The 23,639-nt window shown below is 43.4% G+C and overlaps 1 protein-coding gene across 4 annotated transcripts in view; it reads right to left on the reverse strand.

Annotated features, from left to right (window-relative positions):
* The window catches only part of pparab (peroxisome proliferator-activated receptor alpha b), a 185,045-nt gene extending 162,324 nt beyond the window's left edge, over positions 1-22,721 (reverse strand). For 2 of the 4 annotated variants that reach the window (XR_015081333.1, XM_086008854.1), the window contains exon 1: positions 22,543-22,721. The gene's annotated coding sequence lies outside the window, so the exon portion shown is untranslated. The remainder of the gene's footprint in view (positions 1-22,542) is intronic. The other 2 variants (XM_086008856.1, XM_086008855.1) reach the window with 1 other exon arrangement.
* Between the last annotated feature and the right edge of the window lie 918 nt (positions 22,722-23,639).

The following is a 23,639-nucleotide window of genomic DNA, read 5'->3' on the forward strand; positions in this document are numbered from 1 at the left end:
ACAATATTATGATTTAAATTTGTATAATACAAATTTTATTTGCAAAGAATTTTAATTTTGTGAAATAACCGGCAAGTATAGTTTACAACAACTTGTAGTTATATAGCGCCTTTAACGTAGTAAATCGTCGCAAGGCGCTACACAGGAGTATTGCAAGACAAAAAAAAAATTTGACACCGATCCACATAAGGATAAATTAGGGCAGGTGACCAAAAGCTTGGTCAAAGAGGTAGGTTTTAAGGAGCGTCTTAAAGGAGGAAAGAGAGGTAGCGAGGTGGAGAGGTTTAGGCAGGGAATTCCAGTGTTAGGGCCTAGGCACCAGAAGGCACAGCCACCAAAGGTTGAGCAATTATAATCAGGGATGCTCAAGAGGGCAGAATTAGAGGAGCACAGATACCTCGGGGGGGTGGTTGTGGGGCTGAAAGTAAATGTTCTGTTAATGAACAAGCCCATATTCGAAGGGAGAGACGATTACTAATTTGACACAAGGATTCTGTCTGTTGCAAGAATACGTTAGAATAGAGACGACAGATTATGGCAGGTCCACCAACATACAGGCAATAAGCCATTTAGCGAAGAAAGCAATTAATTATTTCCGGGGGAGGGGGGAGGAAGGGAAATATCTGAACCACCACCTCCCCTTTAAGAAATGTGGCATGTCATGGCATTGTGATATTAGAGATGTGGCCCAGTTGATCTCTTCCCACTCGATAAAAGGGAAACTGTTGCATGCCAATCAAAAAAATTAGCAAAAATTAACAATTTCAAAAAAAGCTGACATAGTCCCCAAAAAGCTGCTAACTCAAGAATGGCCCTGATTATAACAAGTAGTTATGAACTTTGTACTGGAAGAAATAAAAGATGGCTCCAAAATGATCTTTAAAAGTTTTCTGCCTTTCCAAAGGCTTTGAGGCGGGGGGGGGGGGGGGGGAAAATGAGGGCGTGAGCAGAGAAGGGGAAGAAATGATGGATGAAAACAAAGGAATGGCAAGCCCAAAGTGAAGACACAACAACAACTTGCATTTATATTGTGCCTTTAATGTAGTAAAACGTCCCAAGGTGCTTCACAGGAGCTTCACAGCTGAAGGCATGGCTGCCAATAATGGAGTGCTTAAAATTGGGGATGCTCAAGAGGCCAGAATTGAAAGAGCGCAGAGATCTCAGGCGGCTATAGGGCTGGAGGAGATTACAGAGATAGGGGGAGGGACGAGGCCATGGAGGGATTTGAAAACAAGGATGGGAATGTTAAAATCGAGGCGTTGTTTAACCGAGAACCAATGTAGATCAGCGAGCACAGAGATGATGGGTCAACGGGACTTGGTGCGAGTTAGGACATGAGTTTTGGATGACTTCAAGTTTACGGATGGTAGAACGTGTGACGCTGGCCAGGAGTGCGTTGGAATAGTCAAGTCTAGAGGTAACAAAGGCATGGATGAGGGTTTCAACAGCAGATGCGCTGAGGCAGGAGTGGAGTTGGACGATGTTACGGAGGTGGAAATAGGCGGTCTTACTGATGGCGCAGACATGTGGTCGGAAGCTCATCTTGGGGTCAAACATGACAACAAGGTTGCAAACAGTCTGGTTCAGCCTCAGACAGATGCTAGGGAAGAGGGATGGAGTCGGTGGCTAGGAGACGGAGTTTGTGGTGGGGACTGAAGACAATGGCTTTGCTCTTCCCAATATTTAGTTGGGGGAAATTTCTGTTCATCCAGTACTGGATGTCGGACAAGCAGTCTGACAATTTAGAGACAGTGGAGGGGTCGAGAGAGGTGGTGATGAGGTAGAGCTGGGTGTCATCAGTGTACATGTGGAAACTGAAGAAACAAAATGAAGACTGTGTACAAGTAGCAGAGTGCCGCTGCATCCAACTGCGTTTGATGGCTGATGAGGTTGTTGTGTTGCTGCCTAAGCTGGATACAAGGAGGTTGCCCTGTTTGGCACTCCAGGGCACCTTCCCCAGAGAGACAGTATCATGCATCAGGTAGACAGCCTCTTCGAATGTCACTAATGTTACCTGCCAACCTTTTTCACATTTAGTGCTTGCCCATGCCAAACCGCCACACAGCTTTACACTTCATTACATCTCATGTATACCTATGTCAGGCACACAGTCAAGATGCAACATACATTTGAAAACCTTGATACACTCACATTATCCAAGGACTTCACACATTAAGGCATTGTAACACAAACATGCTCATTTACTGACACCCAGGATGTGAGTTAGGCATGTTGGGGACATGACAGTCATCAATAACCTCTGAACTTGGCAAATGCAGAATTACTGCGACAGCTATGTCATGTTATTTAGTGGGAAAGGAGATTAAAGTGCTGGCTACACTGACCAATGCAGACGACATCTGTTATAGCAGCATATTAGCTAATATTAAGCTTCTATCTCATTCTCAGCTAGCAGTGTAACAGTTGCAACCTTGCCAACTACCGACAGGCTCATCCTTCTGTTGCATGGTTTATTTGTTGGTATCTTTACAGTAGAAGATAAAACTCTGCAACTGGCTTCCTTCTGACCCAGAGCAAGCTGCGACAGATTGGTGTGTCAAGCTCTGCAGATATGATCTGGTGTTTACCTCCCTGGCATGTCTTGCTTTCATCTTGTAGCTCTCCAATCATGAAATACTGCACTTGAGACACTTTGAAAACAAACTTACTGCAAGGAGTAAAGAAAAATTATCGCCCAAAATACATTGTAAAAATATACAATAAAAATGTAGAAATACAGAGAAAATCTAATAAAAACAATACTGAAAGGATACTAAACCATACACAGCGTGTGACAATTTAAGAACTCCTTCACACATGGAGCATCTCTCGCTCCCATTCCAAATGGGCACACAAGGTAAATACAACAAAAGCACTGCAAAAGCGACCGCATCATTCTAAATGTTAATTTAAATATTTTGTATCAAATCTGGAGCCTCAATGAGGCTCAAGACACCAAATAATCACAAGCCCTTAGCTCACAAAATGAAGGCAGCAGAATGGCAGCCCAGTATGAAACTGGCATTGATCCTGCTCTCCCAGTTCTGCCATCCTCTGTGCTCATTGCATACCTGTTTTCCATGTACAAATCACTGCAGAATCCACCTTGATATGTCAAAAGGTTGCGTGAAGCCATGAGTAGAGTAGATCAATGGCCAAAGTATGAAGACATTGTTCTGGAAACCATCCCACAACTCAACAGTTCAGATGCTGAGTCTGGTTGAAGGATCTAATCCTACATTGGGAAAAGGAGGTCTCTCCTGTGTGGTAGTCAATTCGGCAGGATGGTGTTCAACTCCTGGATGTTGGACAACAGCAGCTTCATAGAAACATAGAAGATAGGAGCAAGAGTAGGCCATTCGGCCCTTCGAGCCTGCTCCGCCATTCAATGAGATCATGGCTGATCATCCAAATTCAGTACCCTGTCCCTGCCTTCTCCCCATATCCCTTGATCCCTTTAGCCTCAAGAAATATATCCAATTCTTTCTTGAATATATTTAATGAACTGGCCTCCACCGCCCTCTGTGGCAGAGAATTCCACAGGTTCACCACTCTCTGGGTGAAGAAATTGCTCCTCATTTCAGTCCTAAATGGCTTACCCCTTATCCTTAGACTATGACCCCTGGTTCTGGACTCCCCGGCCATCCGAAACATCCTTCCTGCATCTAGTCTGTCCAGACCCGACAGAATTTTATAGGTTTCGATGAGATCCCCTCTCAATCTTCTAAACTCCAGTGAGTATAAGCCCAATCGACACAATCTCTCCTCATAAGTCATGCCTGCCATCCCAGGTATCAGCCTGGTGAATCTTCGCTGCACTCCCTCCATGGCAAGAATGTCCTTCCTCAGGTAAGGTGACCAAAAATGCACACAATACTCAAGGTGCAGTCTCACCAAGGCCCTGTACAACTGTAGCAAGACATCCTTGTTCCTGTACTCAAACCCTCTTGCTACGAAGGCCAACATACCATTTGCCTTCTTAACCGCCTGCTGCACCTGCATGCTTACCTTCAGCGACTGGTGCACAAGGACACCCAGGTCTCATTGCACTCCCTTCTCCCAATCTATTGCCATTCAGATAATAATCTGCCTTCCTGTTTTTGCCACCAAAGTGGATAACCTCACATTTATCCACATTATAGTGCATTTGCCATGTTTCTGCCCAATCACCCAACCTGTCCAAATCGTACTGGAGTTTCACAACATCCTCCTCACAGCTTACCCTCCCACTCAGAGGCTAATACATGGTTACAGAAATATCTTTACCACTTCCATCCTGATCCTTTGACGGGCCATGGGATGATGAGAAATGCACAGAGAAATGTGTGTTTCCAAGCAGATGACAGCCCATCCCTTCTTTAACCTAACTCCTGTTCGGGAGCAGAAGAGATAACCAAATGTCTTGAATCACCAGGATCATCTCGGAATGGGCCATTCACTACTGCAGGTGGATGGCAGCCAAATGTTGTGCCTAGAATGTTGCCCTGTAATTCAGCAACTACATGTGCCAGCTGGATTCCACTGGTCCTGAGCCCACTGATTTAAGTGATGTGTTCCAAGGCCTGAAAGCGGTGTCTCTCTCAAAAGAGGTCAGCTGAGGAGGAAGGGGTGGAGTACACTGTTGATCCTGACCAGTTGGGGCAAAGACATTTTGTGAGACCACTATTTTGGTAGGTTCTACTGGAGCAACCTCATAAAATGCCTCACATTGCAGACCACCAGTATGGCTGTCACTATCAGACTGAAGACATGGCGTACATGCCTATTGGAGCAAGGAAATCCTCTCGAAGAAGGGGCACAAAGTCGGAAAGGGAGGAAAATGAATCTGAGGCATGAAAACTCTTTCCAATGCAGTTTGCAAAAGGGTTCCGACAAATTTCATCGCCTGCAAACACTCAAACTTTTCTCAATGGCCATGAGAAATCCTAGAATGTTGTAAGTGCCCGCTGGACGACTGTCCGTGGACTCTTACAAGGCAACTGTCCAGATGCAGGTAGATATGTAAGTGGCAGGTCCCAAGTGCCAAAACAACAGACAGGCATTTTCCTGCATGCCAGGGAAAGGTTGAAGAGGAGAATCTTGCATTAGTAACTGCATCCCTGAGAATGAAATCAAATATTTTTGATGACATGGCTAAATGACCATGGGAAAATAGGTACCCCTGAGATGTATGGTAGTTGATAAGATTCCAGTACACACTGCCTTTATTTATCAGCGATTCCAAGGATGGGGAAAGGGTTGGTGCTTTTTACTGACCTTTACAGGTTATAAATTCCACAGTCCGCTTGACTGTTTCTCAAATTCATCCACACGTTTAGTTGTTAAAAAAACTATTTGTTTTGTTACTTTTATCATTATTCTTATTTGAAAGAAAACTTCCTCTATTTTCTTCCATAATTTCGAGAGGCTAGGCACCAACAGCACAAGCTTTAATGGTGGTGATTCAGGGCAGAGGGGTTGAAGGAGTACAATCTGTTTCTTGCTGTTGGCAATGTTGTGCGCACCCTGCATATGACACTCTATTTCTCTAACTAAACACTTCCCTAGATCAACAAATTTAAGTTCACGAACGAAACAGAGCATCAACTGTGTGTCCCACCACTTCATGATCCTGCACATTAGTGTTCTGACATAAAATGCAACCCAGTCTCCCATATCTTCCTCCCCACCCCCCACCATATTTCTACCAAACTGACTTCATAAAAAAAGGGACAATTTGGTCTTTAATCTGCCTAACTGATGCATGCTTCAAAAACATCTTTCTCTCAGGCCACTAAAATGCAGGGGGGCAGGGGATGGGAGATGGGAGAGCGAGACTGAGATTTGGACTGGCTGGAGTTGGCGGGGGGGGGGTGGTGGGCGTAGACTGGGATGTGGTCTGGAGATTGGGACAGGAGGAGAGAGGGAAAAGGTGACAGGGTCGGGAAGAGGGGGATGGGGGGGGGGAAGGGAGACTGGCGAATAGGGATTGAGGAAGAAGGGGACGAGGTAAATGGGGGTTTGGGATGTGAGCAGAGGAAAGAGAGGGAAACTCGAGTCTGTGGGCTCGGGACAATTGGGGAATGGGTAGGGTGCGCATGAGGCCCAGTATTTTCTGCAGAGCCGGGAGCAGCAGCAGCAGCAACATGGTCATTGGGGAGTGATGTCGAGAGAGGAGTAGCCAGTAAAGGGGCGAGTCAAACCTGGGAACCTTGCTGTTAGTAAATAGTGAAAGGTTGTTTCCACTGGTGGGTGAATGGGGAACAAGGGGATGGAGACTGAGGATTCTCGCTGCATGCAGGGAGATACTTGGCCCGATTTTACATCATACGGTCGAATACATGGAGTAATGAGGTGCAGGTAGGCTGTGTATTGGCCAGCAGCAACCCACAGCAGTGCTGTGGAGCTGGCAGGGGCAGAAGGGGAAGTAAAATAAACTTTCCCAACCATTTCTTCAGCAGCCTCCAGCTGTCCCTTTAAGAACCACTGGAAAACTGGAAAAATTAGTCGGAGCTTGCACAGCACTTGCTCCACCTAGTTTATCATGCATTTTGCAGAAGGGTCCTAAATCAGGCGCAGTACCATTCTTTGCATAATTGATTAAATATTTCACCCAGCCACCGGGATGCCTAAAAACAGTGGCGACCGATATGGCGGTGGCCATGCTGGCGGCGCAGATTAGGTGCAGGACCAGGACCTTGTCGCCAGAAATTGGCATACACGGCGCTTATTTTACACCCAAAAAACAGGCAAAATGCATACCAATTTCTATTCCATGTGTCCAAATAACTTTTGCTGAATGTGGTCCACACCAGGTGCCAGGATGTCGGATCAGTCCCACTACGTAAATGAGTATGACATCCCGGCTTTAGTTCTTTAGGTGCCTATTGTTAGATCCGTGTGTTAAGAGACACGGAATGCAGGAGTTGATTTAACAAGTGTTTACTGAACAAAGTCTGGAGGTGAACTAACTACACAAGACGCTATACAGGCTTATATACCCGAGTGGTTACTACTGGTACTACAGTACACAGGGGCTTCAAAAAAAACATAGTTCCTCTTCAAGGTACATACACTACAATTCCTCCCCTTTTAGATAAATAGTACATAACATTTTAAGTAATCATTAAATAACATTTTTACAAGAACAATAATATACACATTTGCTGAAGTTAATAAATTACAAATTCAGTCTCTCTGGAGGCTTCCTGACTTGGTCCGGATAATGCCTCGGTGGTGTAGTAGGTTCTTTTGGCAAGGTCGATTCGGCTTCAATGCCAGTGTCGGGTTCATCTGGTTCCAGTATCACCGGATCGGAGGTAGATACTATGGGTATCTCGGCTTCATCACTAGGCATATAGAGTTGTGGTGTAGGTTGTCCCTTTTCAGATGACACTATGATCTGGTCAGCACGGCGCCTTATTATGCTTTCTCCAATGTCCACGGTATACATCAGCGGTTCTAGTCGTGTGCAAATAGTTCCAGGCTGCCATTTCTCGGTACGGTAGTCCCGGGCCAAAACTGGTTGACCTATCTGGAAGGTTCTAGTTGGCCTTTCATTCATGCTTTGAAATTGCCGGTTCTCTATGTCCCTTCTGATGTTTGGCTTGACCAAATCCAGCCGGCATCTTAGGCTTCTATTGAAAAACATCATGGCGGGGGTTTGGTTTGTAACCACGTGTTGCATTCCTGTACGCAAACAAGAAGTTATCTACCTTATGTTGTAGATTTATGTCTTCATTACCCATGGCCTTTATGGCCTTCTTGAAGGTCTGGACAAACCTTTCAGCCAATCCATTGGTGGCGGGATGGTATGGGGCGGACGTGTAGTGCTTAACCCCATTGTTTTTTTTAAGAACTTCCTGAATTCTTCGGATACAAATTGCGGTCCATTATCAGAACAGATATGTTCAGGCAGCCCATTCCTGGCGAATATGGTCCTTAATACTGTGATGGTTTTTTCCGTGGTGGTGGAGGACATCTTTATTACCTCCGGCCACTTGGAGTGTGCATCCACCACGATTAAGAACATTGAGTTCATAAATGGACCAGCAAAGTCGATATGTACCCTTTGCCATGGAGATGAGGGCCACTCCCATGGATGTAGAGGGGCTTGTGGTGGGGCGTTTTGGACCTTCTGGCATCCTAGGCAGCTCTTGGTCATTTCTTCGATGTCTCCATCGATACCTGGCCACCATACAAACGCCCTGGCTAGGTTCTTCATTTTCACTCCACCCAGATGCCCCTCGTGAAGCTCCTTTAGCACTTTATCCTGGAGTTTGGGTGGAATCACCACTCTGGATCCACACATCAAGGTTCCTCGGCACACTGACAGCTGTTCTCTTCTTTGCGAGAATGCTGGCAACAGTGGTTCGCCATGTGCTGGCCATCCCTTCACCGTTAAATCGTAGACTCGTGAGAGAGTCGGGTCATTTCGCGTTTCCTTTTCAATGGTAGAATTTGTCACTGGTAGACATTCCACTATGGTCAAGTGGAACATCTCCACTGGGTCCACTGTCGGCACCTCTTCCACCGTTGGCAACGGCAGGCGCGATAACCCGTCAGCATTCCCATGCTGTTTTGTTCCTTTGTATTCTATGTCATATTGGTGTGCCTCTAGGAAAAGGGACCACCTCTGCAGCCTTTGCGCTGTCATAATGGGAACGCCCTTTTTAGGGTTGAATATGGAGACGAGGGGTTGATGGTCAGTCAACAAGCTAAATTTTTGTCCGTGTAGGTAATGGTTGAATTTCTTCACCCCCCACACCAGGCTGAGTGCCTCCCCGTCGATCTGGGCATAGTTACGCTCAGCTGAGTTCAATGAGCGTGACGCAAAAGCTATCGGCCGCTCCGAGCCATCAGGGAATCTATGCGATAATACCGCTCCCACGCCGTAAGGAAATGCATCGCACGCCAGTCTGATTGGCAGTGATGGGTTGTAATGAGCCAACACTTCCCTGGACGTGATCAAGCCTTTGCATTTATGGAAGGCACGTTTACAGTCTTCGCTCCATTTCCAAACTACTCCAGTTTGTAGCAGTGCGTTAAGAGGGTGCAGAACCGTCGACAAGTTCGGTAAAGATTTATGATAGTAATTTACTAATCCCAGGAACGACCTTAATTGTGAGACATTTTCAGGCGCTGGGGCCTTTACGACCACTTCAATTTTTTCAGGTGACTTATGCAACCCTTCTTCGTTAATGACATGGCCACAATATGATATTTGTTTCTGGAAAAATTCGCACTTGGGGCGATTTGCTCGTAGGCCCCGTTCTCTCAGCCTTGTGAGCACCTGCTCCAAGTTGGCAAGGTGCTCGTTGTCGTTTTCTCCTGTTACAAGGATGTCGTCTAGGTAGCATTGAGTCCCCGGAATCCCTTGTAGGACTTGCTCCATAGCTCTTTGCCAGATAGCCGGAGCTGATGCCACTCCGAAAGCCAATTGATTGTACTGGTACAGGCCTTTGTGTGTGTTTATCGTGAGATACTTTTTAGAGGCCTCCTCAAACCCCATCTGTAGATATGCCTGTGCCGAGTCAATTTTGGTGAAACGTTTCCCTCCGGATAGTGAGGCGAAAATATCTTCTATCCTCGGAAGAGGATACTGTATTGTGTGAAGAACCGGGTTTACAGTCACCTTGAAGTCCCCACAGATGCGAATTTTTCTCTGTTCTTCAGATTTATCATTATTCAACGTTTTCTTCATGACCGGGACGATGGGTGTTGCCCACTCGCTCCAATCTACCTTGGATAACACGCCTGCTTTTTCCAAATTCTCCAGCTCTGCCTCGACGGCTGGACAAATTGCGTATGGCACCGGCCTTGCCTTAAAAAAAACTTGGGAATTGCCGCATCTTCCACTTTTATTGAGGCGGTGGCGCCTGTCAGGGTTCCTAGTTCCTGTTGAAACACTTCTTTGGGGTTAGCCAAGATTTCTTTTAAATCGTCCAGGTATGACGTCATCATCATTTTTTTTCTTACTGGTCACCGTCAGTGCCTGAATGGAGTGCCAGTCTAAACGTATCTTTCTGATCCATTCACGTCCCAACAATGGTGGACCACCATCTTGCAGAACGTATAAATACAACTTCTGTATTTCCTTGCCGTTGTATACAACAGGCACCCTTATTTTCCCTCTGGGGTATACTTTCTGCCCCGTATATGTCTTCAAGATAATGGATGTGTCTTTCAAAGGTATATGCGGAAATAGCCGCTCGTAATCCCGTCGACTTATGACGGTCAGAGCTGATCCTGTATCTAGCTCCATTTTGACTGGGGACCCCGCTATCGTGAGGGTAACCCAAATGGTCTGGTAATCTTCTTTGGCAATTACATTATGTAATTTGAGACAGCTTAGTCTCTTGTTTCCGGAGTCGCTATCGCTCTTCTGGTCTTCGGAGCTACTGTCCGTCATCATCTGTACCTTTCTGTACTTTTCCTTATTGACCTTTTTACTGTCAGCGGATTTCTTTCCAGATCTGCATACACGTGCAATGTGTCCCATCTTTCCGCATTGCCTGCATGCTTTGTCCTTGAACCAGCAGTCCTTCTGGTCATGGGTGGATCTGCCGCAGCGATAACATCTCTCGAAACCCCGTGTCATTTCATGGGTGCCGAAGTCTTGTGGCTTTTGCTGTATCTCTGCAGCTCCTCTTGCTGCTGCTTCGTATGATACAGCCACACTGAAAGCCTTGTCCAGTGTCAAATCTTTCTCAGAAAGTAGTCTTTTCTGTGTTCCTTCGCTTAGGAGACCGCAGACGAATTTGTCTCGTAGAGAATCTGCCAGTCCTGCCCCGAATTGGCAGTGCTTTGACAGCTTTCGTAATTCGGTGAGGTAATCAGCGTTACTTTCATTCTTGTGCTGATTCCTCCTGAAGAATTTGAATCGTTCCGCTATCAGCAGCGGTGTTGGGTTTAAGTGCTCTTGTAAGGTATCAACAATCTCCTTAAAATTCTTGTCCATCGGTTTGGCTGGAGTGATCAAGTTTCGTAACAGCCCGGATGTCCTTGCGCCCATCAGATTTAGAAGTACCGATGCCTTATCATCCGCTACTTCATTCGCCTTGCAATATACCTCCACTCTTTCCACATATGTGGTCCAATCTTCCATATCACAATCGAAAGCAGTAATATTGCCAGTCTTCGGCATCTTGAAAATCTAAAATGGCGCTTCCAGCGCTTTTCCTCCGTCCCCGATGGATCAAAATGGCGCCTCCCGCGCTTTTCTTTCTTCCCCGTCGAGTTAACATGGCGCCTCCCGTGCTTTCCCGCCGCTGCCAACGCTGTTCCCGTTGCGACCTGCAGCTTTTCGCGGTATTTCTATTTTTTTTTTTTTAAATATATATCTTGAATAGTTTCTCCGTTACTTGGAGAACCGTTCCCGTCGTGGAGCGGACCCTCTGGGACTTTCCCCTCCCTCTGCTCGGTCTGAACGCCGACCTGCTTTGCAGCACCGGCCGCGCCCTGAGTGCTCCACACTCTCTCTCTCTCTCCTTGCTTCTGCTTCCCGACTCGCTGCCCGGCCCCGTTGCAGAACCACCCGATCGAGCTCTAGCCCGCCGCAGCCCAGGAAGGATCAGTGCACTACCTGCCACCAGCCCGTTTAGCTGGTGAAACCACAGCTTCCCTTTCTTTTTTCTTGCGTCTGGCTTCGACCTTCGTCTGAGGAATCGATCGCCTTGAGGTGCTGCCGAATTGCAGGTAAGTTTGTTTCTAACTCGTCGCCACTGTTAGATCCGTGTGTTAAGAGACACGGAATGCAGGAGTTGATTTAACAAGTGTTTACTGAACAAAGTCTGGAGGTGAACTAACTACACAAGACGCTATACAGGCTTATATACCCGAGTGGTTACTACTGGTACTACAGTATACAGGGGCTTCAAAAACATAGTTCCTCTTAAAAGGTACACACACTACACCTATATGCTTAGAACCTGTAGAAGTGACAATTTAGCTATGGCAGTTTGATCAGGGCTCATAAAGCTGTAATTCATATAAACCTTCAAACCACCAACGTTTTGTTAGCTCCCAAGGTAACGAGACTGAAGTATATTAACATGCCTAAATAATAATGAAGATGAATATCCAATTGCATTTTCTTACAAAAGCAACAGATGTGGCATTGCTAGAGATTAATCAATAGCTTGATTCTGACAGGTTTTACCAATGCAGCACTTGAACGTGCATCATCAACCTGTTAATCTTACTAAAAATATCATCTGATTCAATTACAACTACCTTGCCTTTATTCTCGCAATCTTTAACACACCAAATGTTAAGGGTGTTCAACCATCCCTGGAAATTTCTGATTTTGTTAATCGCACCATTGCTTCTTCCGAAAGAACTAATGCCTTGGATCACTTGATAGAACGCAGAAAAAAATGGTATTCTTCCAGAGCTAGTCAGTTCTCCAATTCAACCCATGAAAATGAATTTGTTGAGCTTGCACTTCTAAATGTTCACTGGGATATTGCAGTTAATAGTAGTAAAGTTATTGATAGACTAGGTAGTAGCAACACATAACTGGTGCTTGGACTTCATGCTTTAGAGTTTTTGTCTAACAAAAATGAATTTGCTTTATTTGAATTGTTACATTAATGGAATTAAAATGTTTCTACTCGCTGACTGTCAAATTCCTATTTGAAAAATATACTTTTTGAAGTAGTTTTGTTTGGTCTGGCAAGCTCATATCCAAACTTCGCCCAAAAATAAATGCTGCTTACGCCACTGATGAGAGTTAATTTCTACCTGGGAAACTCGTAGCAGTTACTTGGTCATCTAATCACAAATTTGTCAGACACTGTGTCCTGGATCTTGCAGACAGACAAGCACAGCCCCTGAATAAGGGAATTTCATCTTCTGACTCCTAAGCAAATTTAACTTGTAACCTTTTATTTGTCATGCTTACTTCGATTACATGTCAATTACGAAGATATATTATCTATAACAATATGGATGTTATGCCATGTAATGCACAATGTATCAAGGCCATTGACTTATGCCAACTGAACAATTGGAATTCTGATTTTATTACATTGGATTCTGAGACATTTATCTGTCTTTTGGGGTTGAATTCTCTCTTCATTTTTCTGAGAACTGTAAATCAGTGGCCTTGATTACTTTTATATTCATAAATATGTGGCATTTATTTTATATATATTCCCTTAGCAAAGTATTTAATTTTTATCCTTTACTTTTTTTTAAATAACTGAGGATACTCAGAAAGATGGTATGCAAGAAATATAGGTTGCAGGTGGGTTACCTAGCAGTACTGAAGAAGTTGGGGGTGACGGGGTTTAACAATGTTGGGGAGGTGGCTTTGGCTGCACTGAAGGTGACTGGCCTGGGATTTCGCAGTACAGTTGTACTGAGGTAGGGGTGCTGGTGTTCCATGGGATGGATGTCATATGGTTTGGCAGCACTGTGAACAAGGAACATAGGATTTGGCAGAACTCAAGTGGAATTTGGGATCTGGCTCACTAGTGGGTTCCTAGGGTCTGATAGCAAGATGGTCCTTGGAATAGCATCATTGGTTTGTTAAGTTTCTAACAGATCTCTACAAATATTGAATTCATTGGCCGGGAATTTGTGGTGAGTAATAACAGAGAACGATGTTCACTCGCTGTTATTATCCCTTTGAAAGTAACGCAGAAATCCTGAAGTTGTGGTCAGTCATTCACTGCTCCGACACTGGCTGCACTGTGGCACCCCCCCCCCCACCCCACCCCCACAGCTGGCAATCATTGTAATCTGTCAAATCAGGAAAACTGATGAAAACTTCGGCTCTTCTGCAGGAATATTGCCGTTAAATACCCCATTAAAAGTTGGACCATTTTGGATTAGGTATAACTGGGGTTTTAACAGCGTATTGATTGCTAAACAAATGTTGTGGCCCTGAAAAATGAATTTAAATTTTGTAGAGTGTCAAATTTATCCATTTTAATGAAAATAAAAATTAAGAAACTTAAAAAAAATTGGTTATTTTATTTCAAAAAGTTTGTTCATCTTTATTTCAGTTTTACCTTTTCCCCATGCGAGAGCCACAATCTTTATTTTGCTCTCCAACATTTTTAAAAAGTGAGAATCAGAGGAGCTTACTCACTCCTGGTCCGCGGTCTCTGAGAATTCTGCATTGTGCATGGCTGCTTAGGCAGCTTGTTGATGTCACAGCAGCTCGCACTATGGGATTCCCACTATACTATGTTGATTTCAACTGCACCTCGTAAAAGCTGAACTTCTCGCCACAGAGATCACGAGCTCTTTGTGGGACCACAAATTATGGGCCATCTAATTGCTTACTGGCAGAATAGGCCAATGAGAAATAACCATATGAAAAAATCTGTAAAAACCATTAAATCAAAATGTGAAATATATAGGATGCACTCATTATGTGCAAAATATTCAATATATTATAGATACTAATCAATCTCATGCAGTATTGAAAGAAAAAGACTTTCATTTATATAACACTTTTCACAACCTCAGGACATCCCAAAGCACTTTACAGTCAATTAAGAACTTTTGACGTGTAGTCACTGTTATAATGTAGGAAGCCAATTTGCACACAAGGTCCCACCAACAGCAATGTGATAATGACCATATAATCTGTATTAGTGATGTTGGTTGAGGGATAAATATTGGCCAGGACACCGCAAAGAACTTCCCATCTCTTCTTTGAAATGGTGCCATTTGATCTTTAACATCCATCTGAGGGGGCCTCGGTTTAACGTCAAATCCAAAAGACAGCACCTCCGACAGTGCAGCACTCCCTCAGTATAGCACTGAAGTGTCAGCCTGCATTAAGTGCTCAAGTCTCTAGAGTGGGACTTGAATCTATGACTTTCTGACTCAGTGGCGATAGTGCTACCAATGAGCTAAGGCTGATACAGGGAGTCCAGACCAAGTGTAGTAATCAGGTGGAGCAGGGTTAGAATGGGGCCAGGGCACGGAGATCTTTAATATATTAGTTATAAGTGGATAGGGAGTACTTTGAATATGAGGTACTTCCTCTATACTTGCCTTCCTTTATAGAACAATGGAGAGAAATTAAACTCATGGACACTCACTTTCTAGTGCAAAATCATCACAAGACCTCCAAGTTTCACATCACAATCTGCTGCGCACAAAATACGCCAGAATTGCACATGATGGCAACAACATCAACAACTTGCATTTATGTAGTGCCTTAATGCCCATGCTTGTGTTGAAGTTGAAGGCATTCACTTGAAGAATGTAAGGACTGAATCTGCTGGTAGGAGTGACTGTTTGTGTTGGGTGGGGGAGGGAAAACAAATGAGTCAACCAAACTGTTGCTCGTTGATTTGCTGCCATAATGCTCTGAAGCTGGCAGGAATGGTGAGCCTTGCTCTTCCTCAGCATCCTGCTGTACTTCAGATCATTGAATTTCTTGCAGCATTGCAGCCAGGTCCCGTGCGCGCTGCTCCTCACATTAATCTGCTCTACCACCTCTGACCATTGCTGCCAGGCTATTTGCCGTGGTACTTTTCTCCTGCTCAGTGGAAAGAGTACCTCCGTCCTCCTGATCACTTCCTCCATGAGGACCTCTAGAGCAATTTCTGGAAATCGAGGCACCCTTGTAGAACTTCTCTTAGCCACCATCTTCACCTTACAGCAATGGCCGAGAGATATGATTCAAAACAGCCAAGTGCACCGCCCCTTGGAACCAGAAAAAGTAATTTTCCTTTCCGCTTAGATTGTATAATTTTTCCTATTGTGGACTCGACCCAACCTATTAAATCTTTGAGCTATGCAATCTATCCCAAGATAAAACTCTCTGAATGTTTCACACCGATAAAGATAATCCAAAATATTAAGCCAACCTACATATTCAAGACTATCTAGTTGTTTTCAACAGAATGATATTTCCATGAATTCCCAGCAGCACAAAGTTTCTTGTTTCATAGTTTGGTTATATCTAGCCTCATCACCTTTAATCCCATTTTGAAATAGATATTTATTCCGTTTAAAAAAAAAAGCCGTGTAATAAAAAAGCCTGCAGTTTTCGTTAAATGTTATTTTCTACATGTAAACCATTTTTGATTTGCATATATGACATAATTTACTGAAGTGAAATTATCAATATATTCATCACAGTAGAATAATTAAAGCATTTTCCACATAAATGTCCCCTAATACTAATCTTGGCGCCTGAAGTATAAAAAATGTTTACTTTATTAAAAATTCACTAGTTCTCCAATTTTATTTGGTGATATCATTCTACCAATGCCTTTTAGGGGGAGCAACTCTGAAGCTTTCCTAAAATGATACTGTGGTAAATAACTACTCAACTGCTTACCAAAAAAAGAGATAAAACGGACAAAATGTGATGGGACAGAGGCATAAATTGGCAATTATATTGAGGAGAAATTCCCTTAATAGACATAATCAGTATGGCCTCGCCAAATAAAATCAGCATCCGAGACCTCCTCTGGTACATTATTTTTTTATAAATATATACACATTTGTAATTATTTTTACCCAAAATTAATATTAAAGATGCTCTTTTCCTACACTTCCCTTTTAGAGGAGTGGCCGACAATTTGGAGGTATCAATGATAATATCCAGTGTTACTAATCAATATTGCTTTAATCTGAGAAATTATTTTAATTTTATCCTCAATTGTAGCCTTTCCAATTTTAGTCTTAATTTGCTTTTGTTTTTGCAAGAGATTTAATTCTTGTTTTAATCCAGTCTTTCATTCCCAGATTTTGGTGAAGTAAGATTTAAAAATGAGCGTAACAGGGCACGTTTAGTAGAACGCAATTGCGCAGCAAAATGTTTAAAGATGAAATGTACTAATTACTCGTATGTTTAATTGCAGAAATGACCATACCAGTTTAGAGAGATGAAACTTACAAAAAGAGACAATGACATAACCCTTTTCTGGAAAAATGAAACTCAGTAGTGGTCAAGGGAGAGAGGGTCTCGTTTCTCAGAAATCACATGACCTGATGACTCATTTCCAAGAAATCAGAGGGGCCACAGGCCCATACAGTGAAAAGTGAAACTTATGTTATTGGTTACCTTGTAGAAGTTAGGCACACCTAATTAGTGATTAATGTATAGACTTTTAAATCGATTGGACCTCTGGAGTAGGAGGTCTTGGAATATGTGTATAACTGTGTAAACCTCAAGAGATTTGGTGGAGTTGGAGCCTTGTGTTGGGACGCAAGAGCCATAGCTCCCCAGGCCTGAATAAACCGTTTTTACTTCAATTATTGGGTCTGTCTTTCTTACAACAAGCCAGTGTTGTCGACTGTGTATATCATTCAGTCCACACTTTGGGGGCTTACATCATTGGTAATATTTTAAGTTTAGTCTTGGAAACAATTATAGTCAAAAAGTAGTTTTTGCTCAACATGTTTCCATTCTAGTCTTTTCAGAATTTGTTTCATAAATGTTTCACTTCTCACACAACTCAGAAGGCCAATGAAAACTTTATTCACTCAATCGAATTTCCAATAGGTGCTGACTACTAGCCTGTAAGTTTTTGTCTCTAACTCAAAATTTACATTTGTTTTGGCCTTTGTAAGGAACTTGATCTAATTTTAATAGTTAATATAAAAACAATTTTAGTCAACAACTATTTTCCATCTAACTTTAGTCATCTAAAATAATACTGTTACTGATCAGAAACTGGTTGAAAATTTTAAACAAAGTAAGGAGTACGTAAAGAAACTTTGCACTGTCCAGTTCTGTTCCAGCAAAAAATCTCTCACCACCCAACATAGTGACACATCTATGAAGTTTTCACAGTATTGTTCTGTGATATATATACCTAGATGGATTTTTAGTTAACTTTACCCTTTTAACTAAAAAAAGTTCCCTTCTGCAGTCTGCACAAAGTGGGATTAAAACTGAGTGTACTTAAACAGAGTGTTTTATTTGGGAATTTGGAAAGAGTGGGAATTCGGAGAAGAGGGGAAAGAGTTGCTGCTTTTTGCCTACACTACTTGTAGTGCTTTGTTTTACAGGTAGATATTTAATTTCAGTACCCATAACTTACTCTAGATCAAGTAAGTAGTCAAGAAACTATACTGTAAACGAAGTTACTTAATTACAAATTTAATTGTGATCCTGGGCAGTAAGTGCCTGCATCTTGAGGAACTTCAGCTCAGTTTTTGAGCTGGAGTCTGAGGTGCAGACATTGTGGGCCATCAGGGATGGGGAGAGTTACCTGGGCACTTTGATCCAGGAGGCAGTCACACCCCTTAGGTTAGGTAGTGGTACAGGTCTGGTTAGTGGTCAGGGAGAGGAGGGTGTGACTGCAACTCAGGCAGGTAAGGGGACCCCAGGGGCAGTGCTGGAGGAGCCTCAGCCTTTGCTCTTGCCCAACAGGTATGAGGTTCTTGCTGCCTGTGTGGATGAGGGAAAAGCCTGTAGGATGGATGAAGCAAGCTGACCATGGCACCATGGTGCAGGAGGCCATTCAAGTGAGGGGAGTGAAAGGGAATGTAGTTGTGGTAGGGAACAGTATAGTCAGGGGGATAGATATTGTTCTCTGCAGCCGCGACCAAGAGTTCCGAAGGTTGTATTGCCTGCCCGGTTAAAGACATCTCCTTGTGGCTGGAGGAGGATCCAGTTGTCGCAGTCCACATAGGAACCAACAACATAGGTAGAACTAGGAATGAGGTTCTGCTGAGGGAGTTTGGGGAGCTACGATCCAAATTAAAAAGCAGAACCTCCAAGGTAATAATCTCTGGATTGGTACCTGAGCCACGTGCAAATTGGCACAGGGACAAACAGATTAGAGGTTTAAATGCATGGCTCAAAGAGTGGCGTGGGAGGAAGAAGCTTCAGTTCATGGGGCACTGGCACCAGTACTGGGGAAAGAGGGAGCTGTTCTGGCAAACCGAATAACTAGGGCAGTAGACAGGACTTTAAACTAATAAAGGGGGGGGGGGGAGGATTCAGGAAAGAGTAAATTTAAAAGCAGCAAGAGAAATGTCAAGGCTCTAGAGCAGAGTAGAGTTTTGGGTAAAAATAAGCAGAGTGGGTCAGGAAGGGACAGAGAGAGTAACAAAGGGAATAGGGCATCAGTGACTAAGGTGACATCAGGGAAAAATAGAAATAAGTCAAAGCTAAAGGCACTATATCTGAATGCACGAAGCATTCGCAACAAAATAGATAAATTAATGGCGCAGATAGAAATGAATAGGTTTGATCCAATAGCCATTACGGAGACGAGGTTGCAACGTGGCGAAAGCTGGGAACTAAATATTCCAGGATACTTAACTTTTAGAAGAGATAGGTAAAATGGAAAAGGAGGAGGGGTAGCCCTGATAATAAAGGATGGGATAAAGACAGTAGCGAGAAAGGATCTTAGCTCCGAAAATCAAGAAGTAGAATCAGTTTGGGTGGAGCTAAGAAACAGCAAGGGGCAGAAAACATTGGTGGGAGTTGTTTATAGGCCCCCCAAACAGTAGTTGTAATGTAGGGCAGAGTATAAATCAGGAAATTAGAGGCACATGTAACAAAGGTAATACAGTAATCACGGGAGACTTCAATCTACATATAGACCGGGCAAACCAAATTTGTAGTAATAGTGTGGAGGATGAATTCATGGAATGTATCCAAGATAGTTTTCTAGATCAGTGTGTTGAGGAACCAACTAGGGAACAGGCTATTTTAGATCTAGTATTGTGCAATGAGAAAGGGTTAATTAATAACCTTGTAGTAAAGAGTGACCATAAAATGATAAAATTTTATACTGAGTTTGAAAGTGATTTAGTTCAATCCGAAACTAGGGTCTTAAATCTAAACAAAGCAAACTACGTAGGTACGAGGGGAGAGTTGGCTAAGGTAGACTGGGAAACTACATTAAAAGGTATGACAGTAGAGAAGCAATGGCTAGCATTTAAAGAATACATAATTTACAACAAATATACATTCCTTTAAGGCACAAAAACCCCACAGGAAAAGTGGTCCAACCTTGGCTAACAAGAGAAGTTAAAGATAGTATTAGATCAAAGAAAGAGGCTTATAATGTTGCCAAAAAGAGTAGCAAGCCTGAGGATTGGGAGGACTTTAGAATTCATCAAAGGAGGACCAAGAAATTGGTAAAGAAACAGAAAATAGAATGAGAGTAAACTAGCGAGAGACATAACATACTGTAAAAACTTCTTTACGTATGTAAAAAGGAAAAGATTAGTGAAAGTAAATGTGGGTCCCTTACAGGCTGAGACGGGAGAAATTATAATGGGGAATAAGGAAATGGCAGAGAAATTAAACAAATAATTTGTGTCTGTCTTCATGGAAGACGACCCAAAAATTCCTCCTGGAAATAGTGGAGAACTAAGAGTCTAGCGAGAACAAGGAACTGAAAGAAATTAGTAAAAAAGATAGTACTAGAGAAATTAATGGGACCGAAAGCCAATAAATCCCCTGGACCTGACGGCCTACATCCTACTGTTTTGAAAGAGGTGGCTATAGAGATAGTGAATGCATTGGTTGTCATTTTACAAAATTCCATAGATCCTAGAATGGTTCCTGTGGATTGGAAGGTAGCAAATGTAACCCCACTATTTAAAGGAGAGAGAAAACGAGGAACTAGGGACCAGTCAGCCTGACATCAGTCATAGGGAAAATGCTAGAATCTATTATTAAGGACGTGGTAACAGGGCACTTAGAAAATAATTATAGGATTAGGCAGAGTCAACACGGATTTATGAAAGGGAAATCGTGTTTGACAAATCTGTTAAGAGTTTTTTGAGGTTGTAACTAGCAGAATAGATAAGGGGGAACCAGTGGATGTGGTGTATTTGGATTTTCAGAAGGCATTCGATAAGGTGCCACACAAGAGGTTATTAAACAAAATTATGGCTCATGGGATTGGGATTGGTTAGTGGACAGAAAACAGAGTGTAAGAATAAATGGGTCATTTTTGGGTTGGCAGGCTGTAACTAGTGAGGTAACGCAAAGATCAGTGCTTGGGCCTCAGCTTTTCACAATCTAAATCAATGATTTGGATGAGGGGACCAAATGTAACGTAGCCAAGTTTGCTGATGATACAAAGCTGGGTGGGAATGTAAGTTGTGAGGAGGATGCAAAGAGGCTGCAAGGGGATATAGACAGGCTAAGTGAGTGGGCAACAACTTAGCAAATGGAATATAATGTGGAGAAATGTGAAGTTATCCACTTTGGTAGGAAAAATAGAAAAACAAACAGAGTATTTTTTAAATGGTGAGCGATTGGGAAATGTTGGTGTTCAGAAGGACCTGGGTGTCCTTGTACACAAATCACTGAAAGTTAACATGCAGTTACAGCAAGCAATTAGGAAAGCAAATGGTCTGTTGGCCTTCATTACAAGAGGATTTGAGTATAAGAGTAAAAACATCTTACTGCATTTATATAGGGCCCTGGTGAGACCACACCTGGAGTATTGTGTACAGTTTTGGTCTCCTTACCTAAGGAAGGATATACTTGCCATAGTATAGTGCAACGAAGGTTCACCAGACTGATGCCTGGGATGGAGGGATTGTCCTGTGAGGAGAGATTGAGTAGACTAGGCCTATATTCTCTACAGTTTAGAAGAATGAGGTGTGATCTCATTGAATCATACAAAATTCTTACAGGGCTTGACAGGGTAGATGCAGGGAGGATGTTTCCCCTGGCTGGGGAGTCTAGAACCAGGGGTCACAGTCTCAGAATAAGGGGTCGGCCATTTAGGACTGAGATGAGGAGAAATTTCTTCACTCAGAGGGTGGTGAATCTTTGGAATTCTCTATTCAAGACAGTGATCAATAGATTTTTGAATATTAAGGGAATCAAGGGATATGGGGAAAGTGCAGGAAAGTGGAGTTGAGGTAGATCAGCCATGATCTTACTGAATGGGGGAGCAGGCGACAAGGGGCCAAATGGCCTACTCCTATTTCTTATGTTCTAAAGTATTAACGTTAAAAGCTATACAGCTCCAGGACACACTCAAGAGTTTAAAATAAATTGAAAAACTCAAATATTGGAAAAATTGTCTTCGACAATTAATTCCAGTTACTTGTCCTTTTAAAAGGTCGAGAAAGAACTCGGCAAAACCCAAGTGAAGGCGCCTCAGATGACAGCAGTGTGGAGGCAAAAAGATTTCGTTCATTTCCAAAGATGGGCAGCGCAAGTGTTATAAAGCCCGGTGTGTGGCGTGGGACTGCACCTGCCAGCAACAAAACACTTCACCTGCTACATTACAAGTTGGACTAGTAGTTGGCAGGAAGGCGGGTCGAAGTCCTGTCCCATTATCAGACTTGCGCAAAAACAGGCGCATTTAGCAGCCAGCACGCTAGCCACCCACCCAGCCCCCGGTGCGTACCTGGCTTGTTTCGGGCCGCACGAACCCTGACAGTCAGCTGTTGGCATCGAGAGCGGGAGGAGCAGAGAGCGAAGAAAACCAACAGCGTCTGACAGTCATCTCCTGCCGTCTTAACTACTTGCGCTCAATTACATTATATTAACAACCGTGCGTGACTGCCGCTTGTTATTGTCCCCTCTGTAGTGCCGAGGAACTCGAAAGTTACTCCGCTCGATCAGAATTATAAATATGAATGTTTTCCTCTCACCTCTGCTGCAGTTGTCGCTCGGCGGTTGGCCCCGAGGTTCACAATGTCGGGGGCAGATTGTGAAAAGCGCCCGCCGCCGTCTCGCGCTGTTTATCGCTTTTCCAGCTTCGGGCTGACAGGCGGAAGTGACGCGCCACGGCCCAAGCCAGAGGGCGGAGAGGAGCGCGGGCCAATCGTTGCGCAGTCGAGTGCGCGGCCATGAGGTAAGAGCGTGTCACTTTGCACAAACAGAAAATACTGAACATGTGCATTTTTTTGAACAGGACTTTTTGGTGAAAAGCCTGCCGGCACACGGGGGAGGGAGGGGAAAAACAGCCAACGGTGCTTTGTAGCTGCACTTCCTTCGGCTCCCGCATGATGCTGCCTGCCTTAGATCAACTAGCAGGAGTGGAGTTTATTGTCACAAGGAGGGGATGACTGTGGAGCTATGTGTCAGCCAAAGTCACCACCTTTAGGTAAAAAGGAAGTAATGAAGAGAACAGTAAATTGTTCTAAATAAGCGTTGTTAACGTGTACCCATAACATAATGGCCAACAATTAAGCAACTTGGGTTTAACTCATTGACCTTCATGCTTCACAGTGTGTTTCATAGTTGTTGGTTGAGCCTTTATAGACCTTGTTCCATTTTTATTATAGAAAAGAATCTTATGAGAGTGATCTCATAAAGCATGCTGAAAGGCATAAATAATATAAATGCACTACTAAATGTAGACTATGTAGAACAAGTCCAAAATCACGAAGCAATTTTAGATCAAAATGAAAACTGAGGTTTTTGTATTTACTTGGAACCGAAGGACTGCCGATACCTGTTGCCTGATTTGGGTGGGCCCAGGTACAATAACTTTTTTGTCAGGTCTAGAGTCATCAGATACTTAGCAGCACCAGCTTTATAAGAATCTCCTCCATGCAAGGCATATGGTCGACAGCTTTTGTGGGGCCCTTTCATTTTTGATCTACACAAAATCACATGATCTCTTTATCAGGGACTAGCACTGTTGACAATGCCTATGGGTTCTTGGACAGCCATATATCACCCAGATACAACGGGGGAGAAATTCCCTACCTTATCACCACCCGTTAGCGTGGCATAATGTGGA

The sequence above is a fragment of the Somniosus microcephalus genome, chromosome 16 (assembly GCF_052327205.1).
Source record: "Somniosus microcephalus isolate GS21.2 chromosome 16, FLI_Smic_1.0, whole genome shotgun sequence".
In the NCBI taxonomy this organism is placed as follows: domain Eukaryota; kingdom Metazoa; phylum Chordata; class Chondrichthyes; order Squaliformes; family Somniosidae; genus Somniosus; species Somniosus microcephalus.